Consider the following 10549-nt stretch of genomic DNA (forward strand, 5'->3'; position numbering starts at 1 on the left):
CGCCCCCGACCAAGAAGTCGCCTCGCCGCCCGGCCAGGTCCTCACCGGCACGCTCGTCGGACACCGGCATGGCAGCTAGCTGGTCCGTGCGCGCCGCGACTCCCTTCACCGTCGTCTCCTTCATCGACGCCCGCGAGTTGTTCGACAGTTTGACAAGGTACAAAATGGACTTCGCCGACGAGTTCTTTTTTCACAATTTCCTTTGCGACTCTGACGATTCGCCGTCTGATGACGAGGAGGAGATATTGGTTGCCGTGTTGGTCCATCACCACCTCAACAGCCAACGGCCGTTGTTCTGTGGCTCCATTCCGGGCCACCTTCCGGCGTTGAATCGCAACCGAGAGAGCGGGCCACGCCGGAGCATGATAAACCTGACCACGAAGGTCTATTCCTGCAAGCAATCGAAGAACAAGCAAGAATATGATTAAGCAATATGAATATTGCGAATATGGATAAAGTATTGATAGAAGTGGGGTTTCATAAGTGGTCTTGGTCTGGTCATTGGACACAAACGAAGTACACAAAGTTGCAGCGATGGCTAACTTTTAACTAAATAAAACCCAAAGTCTAAACAGTGCCCTAAGGGCTGTATATATGGAGGAAGAGGAGGAATTTTTTGGCCCTTGGTGGAGGGGTCCGAAACCAACCCTATCTCTTGTTTCCCCACACATACAGACTCTAAAAATAGCCTATACTTATGTATTTCGAAATTACATGGGCCTGGCCCAATAAAAAGGTAACGCAACACCTAGAATAGTCTCTGGACGAAATTTATGAAGTGGCATCTTGTATATTTCGTCCAAGGCTTCATGCACTCGGTATGGTGGCTTCAAAGCCCTGAAATCATCACTTGTAACTCCGTTCTTGTTCCCCTTGCGCATGCCATCATCTTCATGCTTGTTCCTGCTCCAATGTTCATCCTTCTCCAAGCTAGGCCCTTCATTTGTAAGCAAAACAAATGTATCCAATTTAGGCAGCATCATATTTCATGAACATTAGAATCATTACCAAGAAGCAAAAGTACCTGATAATTTAGTTGGCGTGCGCGAGCTCTAGTAATTGGTCCAGTATGTATAGTAGCAGGGGCTGTGGATGTAACAATGGTATTGATGTCCTCATCATCAAGATATTCATCGGGGGTATGATGCAAAGTATCACTAGGAGGTACATAAGGGCTAAGAGTATACTTGCTCAAATTATATTAATTGAAGATCTCAAGCATTTCATTTTTCCGTGAACCATAAAACTCCCCATCAAGAATAGGCACTCTATGTCTAAGACTCCCGAACGTAGACTCATCCATCTTCCTCCAAAGGTGATTAAACCAAGCAATGGAGACCAATGTTATGATGATAATTGAAAGGATCGAGAAGAGGCGTCTAGAGGGGGGTGATTAGACCCTTAACAAGTAAAAGTGGCAATTTTTAGTTTTTTCAAGTTAAGGTTGAGTTTAGCACATGTTAAAGGGCACACAATACATTTTACACAAGCATATCAAGAGTATGAGCAGCAGAAAGAGTAAACACTACAAAAAAAGACACATCCATGACATTTTGGGCCGAACACATTTTTTTCCTGTCATACTTATCACACTTTTATGACGATAATTGTGATAAGACCCGGTATAATCATAGATGTGGTGGGCTCCTACTTCTATGACAAAAAATCATGACAGAAAATGGGCTTTTCGTCCTGGGCGGGCCGGAGACACAGCTGCATGACATTCTTTGGGCCGTCCATGACGGAAAAAACCATGGTAGAAGCGAGGGCGAGGAAAATATCAGGGTGTTCCGGTTACGGTGGGTGGTCGGGGCCAAGCGATGCACGAAGGTTTGCGCGTTTCTCTCATACATGCACACCCGCGTGGGTGCGAGGCGTTAGGCTCTAACTGAACCCGAGCGAGGCGTTGGCCTACTGAACCCGAGCGATTACACTGCAAGCTAAGCGTTACTGAAACCGAGCGATCGATTGATGGCTGTTAACTGAACCCGATCGAGCGACTCCTTCGCTACTGCTGCTAACTAAAGCCGATCGATGCTGCCTCTGGATAAACAGTGAACGTTGTTGGGGGGTTTGGATGAACAGTTCTCGATGGGGGTTGGATGAACAGGACCCCGTGGTGTTGTCGCTGGATGAACAGTACCCCGATCGATCGAGCCGGTTGGGCGTGGATGAACAGGCCCCCGTGGAGGGCTGGATGAATAGGACCCCGTGGAGGGCTGGATGAACAGTAGTCGGTGGAGGGCTGGATAAACAGTAGCCGGTGGAGGGCTAGATGAACAGTAGCCCGTGGAGGGGTGGTTGAACAGGACCCCGTGGAGAGGGCTGGTTGAACAATAGTCGGTGGAGAAGCGCGCGATGGAGGTTGGATGAACAGTCGCAGGTGGAGGCTGGAGGAGGTCGACGGTGGATGAACAGTAGCCCGTGGAGGCTGAAGGAGGTCGATGGTGGAGATGAACAGTACCATGTGGAGTCCCGTTTTGTGGTACGCCACACCCCTCCCGATGAACAGGACCCCTGTTTTGACCGTATCGCTCCAACACAAGTCCGTTTCCTCTGTTTTGCGGTACGCCACACCCCTCCCGATTAACAGGACCCTGTTTCGATTGTAGGAGGTCCAACAGAAGTCCGTTTCCTCTGTTTTGCGGTACGCCGGACCTCTCCCGATGAACAGGATCCCGTTTTGATCATGGTTGGTCGAACACAAGGCCGTTTCCTCTGTGGTGCGGTACGCCAGACCTCATTTCCATTGGTTGTTCCGTCCAAGCCCTCCCGATGAACACGACGACGCATTTCGTTCCGACCCAGCCGGTTGGCTCCACATGAACACGACAATGACGCAGTTTCTCCGTTCTGACCCAGCCATGTACACGAGCCCTGGCCGTACGTATGCGCGAGTAGGCGTTCGAGACCCCGCCCGTATGTACGTACATGGCCATATTTTCTTTCTTGCACCCTGGCCGATGTACGTACGTGTACATGCTACGTGCACGCCTCTACTACGACACGTGCCCTTCCTTACACGACCACGGTTCATCACTGCAGCCCGCAGATGGACCGATCGTATGTACACACACGTTCGCGACCAGAATGACAACGCTACGTACGCTTCGACCAGGTGGGTCCCGACTGTCAGACACTTTCTTGCATGCGAAGATGTAGCTGGTGAGTCCCAGCAGTCAGGGGGCGAATCATTTTTTCCGATAATATGGACGCACTTCCTTGCATGCGAAGATGTAGCTGGTGGGTCCCAGCAGTCAGGGGGAAACTTTTTTTCATGAAATACAGTGGCCCGTCGGGTGGGTCCCTGCTGTCAACTGGAGGAATAATTATTTTGCGCATAATAAGGAGCCAATTCCTTGCGGCTGTCGTGGACCCAGCTATCAGCCTCTCCATGTACAGTACTCTCCCGATGGAAGTCGTTCCTTGACCACGTTGACCACGCCATGCCGAGAGCACCAGGGCGGTGGATGACGGCGAGGCCTAGGAAGGGGACGACACGGAGCCGAGGAAGACGCGGCAGTGGATGCCCACGCGGAGAGGAGTACGAGGGTTCACTGGTTCGGCTGCGGTGTGAGGCTGCCGTCACCGCAGAATAACAAGGGGTGTGGGTGAGTAGAGGGATGGCCTGGCCAGCGCTGAGAGTAGTAGGGGCGGTGAGGCCTCCGCGGCATCACAGCCGGCCACGGGAGGCAGGAGCACGCGGCATGACCGACGCTGGTTTGGGCGGATGGAGCAAGAAGGCCAGAGGTTGAAGAAGCACTACGGCCGTTGGATGGACATCGTATGGTCACTGGAGCTAGAGACATTCATATTAACTAAATTGACAAAGCCATCCGTCCTTGTCAACTTAGTTGGCCCACAAGTCAGCCTCCCACTATGATGGGTCCCAGCTAGTAGGGGGTATTCATTTTTTTGCGCGTAATAGAGAGGCACTTCCTTGCGTGCGAAGATATAGCTGGTGGGTCCGACCTGTCAGCATGGGAAACGTTTTTTTCGCGAAATACAAAGGCCCTTCTGGTGGGTCCCAGCTGTGAGGTGGAGGAATCATTATTTTGCGCATAATAATGAGGCATTTCCTTGTGTGCGGCCATGGACCCAGCTGTCAGCCTCTCCATGTAGTCTACTTCCGATGGTGTCGTTCGTTGACCACGTTGACCACTCCGCGCCGAGTGCATCCAAGGTGGTGGACGACGACGAGGCCATGGACAGCAATGAGCCGGAGATGGGAAGACGCGGGAGTAGAGTCGTAGACAGAGAGGTGTACGAGGGTTAACTGGTTCTGATGCTGTGTGGTTTGACAGTCGATGGAGAAGAACGAGAGGGGTGGAGGGATGGCTTGGCCAACGGTGAAGTAGCGCTTCATAGTGAAGCGTGCTAAGCAGAGTTGCTAGCAGCAGCAGGTGAGAGCAGGTGGTCCTGACAGCGCTGGAGGAAGAAGACGAGAGATTGAAGATGGATGCCGGTCGTTGGATGTAAATCCAATGGCTAACGATGTCAGAATCATTTGTTGACTAAGTTGACAACGACTTGCGCTGGCCTCGACCTATTGGCCCACATTTCAGCCTCCAAAAATGTGGCACGTATTCAACCCATTTTTTCGGAATTTACAGTCTTTTTTTATGGGGTAGAATTTATAGTCAATTTGATCTCTTTTTTTAGAATTACAGTCCATTAGCTGGGCTGGGTGAACAAATAATGTAGCTTCCATGCGGCCCATTTATTTTTTCCTAAAAAATACAGGCCATTTGCACTTTATCGAAATACACGATTTTGCTGGGCTGATTCTAATTATAATGTTGGGTTGAGCGCAACAATGTTATCAAAAAATAAACAGGGGCTAAGCATTTTGTTATAAATATATTTAAATAATAAGTATTTTATTATTACATTTGTCCTTAAATCTTACCAAGCTTTTGTACACAATCACCAGGATTTTCGTTGCCAAAAAATCCAGGATTTTATTGTTAAGAAATTATTTTTATAAGTTAATAAAATGTAGGATATTGTTTTCTTACATATGTAAGTATCTGTTGAATATATGATGACAATAACAATAATGTATAATAAGATATAAAATAATTTAATTATATATAATGTAGTTAGAAGGAAGCATAAGTTGGATCAGGCGTTCGTATACTTATATAGAAAAATAGAACGGACCTCTGCGTGTTCTTCAAAAAATACATAAATTGGGCTACCGATGTTTAAATAAAACTTCAGATGGGAGGTCCATAGGCCGGTCGATACATGACGACCCTCAAGAAAATACAAACCGGTATGTCGTGGATTGCGCATGTTAAAAAAAGCCTAGACGGGGCAGCCCAAAACCCAGCTGATACTTGTTGCCCCAGTGATAATAAATGATACATGTCAGCTCCCCGGCTTCGTTGTGAATTTATCTCCTATAGTAACTACGTTGGAGCACCTAAAAAATGTAACTATCTTGACAAACCCGTGGGCCCCAACGTCAGTATAGCATTAGGAGAAAGTATTTTTTTTATGAGGCACTTGCTTGCGTACGGCCATAGACCTGGTGGGTCCCGACTGTGCGCCTCTCCACGTAAAGTCCTCTTCAGATTCCTTTTGTTTGTTCAGCATGTTCACAGCGGTAGACAGCGGCGCCGCGGCAAGCGCACAAAGGCGTAGGAGGATATCCGACCACCTGAGGAAGTGCCTTATTAGTAACGAAACTACTGAATTAGCCTAGTGGCCAAGTGACACTATCCGACAGCTGTTCCGCCCGGGTTCGATTCCACCTGATGCAGGGAAAATATCTCCAAATTTTTTGCCTCTGCCTTTATTGACATGTGGGTCCCCATTGTCATCTACGCACACCACGTCCAACACTTGCCAAAGCTTCGTTCCTCGTTTTCTCTGTTTTTCGCACACTCAACATTGTGTGGGCATTTTGAAAATAGCATATCTTTTTGACTGTGCATCATATAAAGATGTGCTATGCAAGAATGTTGATCAGCATGATGTTAACTGGCTGGTAGTTCCATTTTCGACCATGAATAAAACTTCCAATATGATGTTAACACTGTTTGAAAAGGCCATGTTAATATAAATGCTCTGCCTCTGAAAGTTGCAGTTTCTTATCTAAAATTGAACTTGCAGTTTCTTATCTGAAACTGAAACTTGCAGTTTCTACTGTGAGAATCACATTGTCTGCACTTTTATACTCCTACGAAACTACATTTTTTAAGTGCTAAAAATAGATCTCTAGAATTCATAAAATACTTCATATGCTCAATACTGCAAATCTGAAATTCAAAAGACATTCATATCTGAAAGTACTCTCAAAATACACAACACAAAACACAATTCACAACCTGCAAATACTGACAACCCTAAGCTCCTCCTAACAATTCACAACCTGCCCGACTATTGGGCTGGGGGGCAGTCTCCTCCTATTCCTCGGCGGCAGACAACCGCCCCATGAGACGATGTGAACATCGAGGGAGAGGATGGCGGGGAAGCATCGTCGGGCCAACTGCTTTTCTCCTCATGCAATTGGGTTCGGTCGACGAAGACTCCACTGGCTCGCTCTGGCATGACACCCTCACAAACGGCACCCTGTAGATGCTCGATCCTTCAACCTCTGGTGGATGCTCCATCTGGGATCGATACTCCCACCACCGCTCCCTCACGATCGGATTCGGTGAATCTGTTTGCTCCATGGCCCAGAGGAGCAACTCCATGTACTCCCGCGCGACTCCCTCCGGGAGTATCGCCGCCTTTTTGCTCTGTTGCAGATATTTGGCCATGAATGTCGCCGTCGCCGCTAGTTGGTCCTTGTTGTCAAACCAAGACTGTATCTCCAACATCCTAGCTAGCTTCCCAGGGTTGCCATCTGCGATCCTCACATATCTGTTGTACTCCTCCATCGATCTACTTCTTCACAGCACCTTCACTCACCGGCGGTTGTTTTTGAATGGAAGAGGAGAGGAGCACCGCTGGTTTTGGATTAGAATGGGAGAGGAGCGATGCTGGTTTTGGATTTGAACAGGAGAGGAGGGGCGGTGGTTTTGAAATGGAATAGGAGAGGAGCGGCTCTGGATTTAGATTGGAATAGGAGAGGAGCGGCGGTGGTTTAAGAGGAGAAGAGCGGAAGAGCGGCGCTGGTCTTTGAAGTATTTTTTTTTGTTTTGCGTATTTTGGGTCAAAGTTTGACCACGTACTATATTTGACAAGCAAAATGTGAATGCATGTCACCAAAAATTATATCGTTTGGTTCGTATCTGAATGTACTTTCAAATTATATTATTTTTGCAACGTATAACATATATTTTATTTGCAAAAATCATGGTCAGTTATGACCCAGAATAAAAGGGAGACTAGTTAATGTGGGGTCGCTTTCTTAATTGAAGGGTAAATTTATTTTGATTTTGATCCAGTCACAGCGCGTCGGCCCTCTCGTCCAATCCTAAATCGCTGCCGCATGCTCCTCTCCCTCTTCTCCATTGCAAAACCACCTCCTCTCCTCTCCATCATCTCCATTCCAAAACCACCATCTCGCCTCTCCCTCTTCTCCATTGCAAAACCACCTCCTCTCCTCTCCATCATCTCCGTTCCAAAACCACCGTCTCGCCTCTCCCTCTTCTCCATTGCAAAACCACCTCCTCTCCTCTCCATTCCAAAACCATCGTCTTGCCTCTCCCTCTTCTCTTTTGCAAGACCACCGTCTCTCCACCCATCTTCCAAAGCTAGCACCGGACCACTCAGAAGGACATCTATGGAGAGGATGAAGCAGTGAATCAGGCAGATTGCCGGTAGCAACCAGGAAAAGTTAGCCAGGTTGAAGGAGATCCTTACTTGGTTTGACAATGAGTGGGAGATTTTGAGGATGGTGAGGGCCATGTGGCAATGTATGCGAAAGAGCAAGACGATGGCGATGAGGGCGACAATGTACTCCTCGGCGGTAGTGATGCCGCAGTCCTTCGAGTTCATCGAGTTCTCCTCTGGGCGATGGAGCAATCAGATTCGCCCGAGGCGAAAGTCAGGCGTATGTGGTGGGCGTACAGGTCGAAGGTCGAGCACCCAGAGGATAACAAATCGATCGAGTACGGTGTGCCGTTCGTGAGGGTGCAGAGCCAGCCGGAGCCACATGAGTATTCGTTCTCCCACTGCAAGAGAAGGCCGGATGGCGCGACATCGCTTCCCCTCCGTTCTCCACGGTTCCCTCGACGCTCGCCTCGTTTCAATGGCGGCGGTAGGGTTTAAGGTAAGCTTCGCACTAACCTAATCTTCCATCTGCTCATGCTTACAATCAGTGTGACAGCTAATGAAAATCATGCTTACAATCAGTCTCCGAGTACTACACCAATCACTCTAAAATAGCTCTGGACCTTTGGGTCAAAGTTGTGACACTGTGTACAAATAAAGAAATAGATTTGTGCTTCTTTTAGAAAAGAGTACTCCCTAGAAAACTGCCAATATAAGCTACTAGTATTTGGTTAGAGGATTTGCTGCCGAGAAAGATCCATCCACAGAGAGTGCCACACATCCCACTAGTGGTGGTGGATGCCAATGCGTGCATGGAGCATGGTTGGTGTCGGTAATTTTTACTTGGCACACCTCACACTCTGCATATATGTCGGTTCCATCCGTACATTTGTGCAGTTCCACCAAAATGCAGCTGAATAACCCTATTTGCACAGATAATGAAAAAGCGTGATTACATTATAGTGGCACTAGTTGATGAAACATACACTAATAAATAGAAGAAAATATTGCGATAGTATCATAGTATGCCATGCCGCGAGGGCGAGATGGGCCCTGCGATGCCTCATACGGTATGCCTCATACTGGAAATCATCGCAAGTCTCTCCGATACACCTTCTGCCAGTGATGAACATCAGTGTACAACGGTAGTACAAGGAAGGGCCTTGAGACATTCAAATCTCTATTTTTGTGTAGATTAACTAAAATTAAGCACCCCAGTTTGCAGAAACACTTAAACATTAACAATGGGACTAGTTGATGAAACATACATTAACAAAGAGAAGCACTTTCTTTATCTACAATGGAAATGAAATGATAGAGAGGACACTCGCTCTAGTTTAACTGTATTATTACTTCATTTTATCAGTGACACTAGGGTCGAGCAGGTGGCAAACGAGGTGTACCGTGCATCACAAGGATGGAGGCCGGGGGTGCTTAGAATGGGATGCTGAAGCTGGCTCTTTCAGTCCCTATCTTCCCCCTGATGTTTCTGTGGTAGCATTTGGGTTGTAATACAAACTTGGCCGAGTTGGTGCTGCGCCCCCTAACCTGCCTAGCTTATGTGGCAAACTTGTCTCATGCTTGTACTCAGTCCGTTCTACTAGTAGTTGCATAACTGCCCGTTTACACTGAGATGTTGTCGGATAATGGTTCTCTATGGTTGGGTTTGTTTAATGAAATAGGAGGGAACCCCCTCTTTCGATATATAAAAAAACGGTGGCACTAGAAGTGCCAAAACATTGCCTCAAATTAATAGTGCCACTAGATTAAGGTGCAAAATAATAACATTACTGCTTTATCATGGCAGTTCCAAAACAATAGCACAAGAGCAGGATCAACATGCAGGATCTTTGGCAAATGGTCAGACCAAAAAGGAACATACCTCGTGATGGGAACCACATCTGCAGTCAACGCCATCGTAGAAGGGATGACACCAGTCACCAACATGGATGATTCAATTCATGGGACCTTTTGGTGCAGTTCACCTAAAATGAAGCAATGTCCCATGAGCTAGCAGCTTCTTCTTCTTTTTTTAAAGAGAAGGGCTCCAGCCCCGATTCAATTTCCATCAGAAAACGAAACCCATAGAGCTTCTTCTTCATTAGTTGCTATAAAATTGAGCAACATCAAGGTTGGTCGTGAAGCTCCTGGAATGTTCAACTATAAGTTGGATATCATTTGTGCAGTTCAACTAAGATCAAGCATGAAATGTATATCTCTGTTTGCACAAAAAAGGTGGAAAGGAGGGTGACTAACAAGTGATGAAACATGCATCAAATGAAAATAAGCATGTTCCTTATCTGAATGGCAATCCTAAAAGGACAGTAGCAATTTCTAAAGCAGCAACATTGCTAGATATTAGTGTGGGCATTAGGATTAACTATGACAACCGTTAAATACGACATTACTTTAATGGTGCAATTGCTTCATTTTACCAGTAACATTACATTAACAGCTGCTACAGAGTCGGTATTTGGGCACGGGAGAGTAGGCGGACCAGGACAATTGCATTTCTAACGAAAAGAAGCAACTTATCTTAATGGGAAATCTAGCAGGACATGAAAAAAAGTGCCATTGATTCATATTACTGGAGGCATTACATTGAAAACAACATTGGTTTAACGTGTCCTTACTTTTAACAGTGCGACTGCTACATTTTACCAGTGGCATTACATAAGAGTGGCTCGGGGCAACAAACATCAGAAGAGGATATCTGCGTTGGTCCCATTTTTGTTCGGTATAGCCACCTTATACTGTGTGAGGCTAGCAAATCTAGTGCTGGACTTACTCTGTTGACTTGTCCCCCAGTCCCCACTTTCTT

Source organism: Triticum aestivum, chromosome 1B (assembly GCF_018294505.1).
Source record: "Triticum aestivum cultivar Chinese Spring chromosome 1B, IWGSC CS RefSeq v2.1, whole genome shotgun sequence".
NCBI classification, from domain to species: Eukaryota; Viridiplantae; Streptophyta; class Magnoliopsida; order Poales; family Poaceae; genus Triticum; species Triticum aestivum.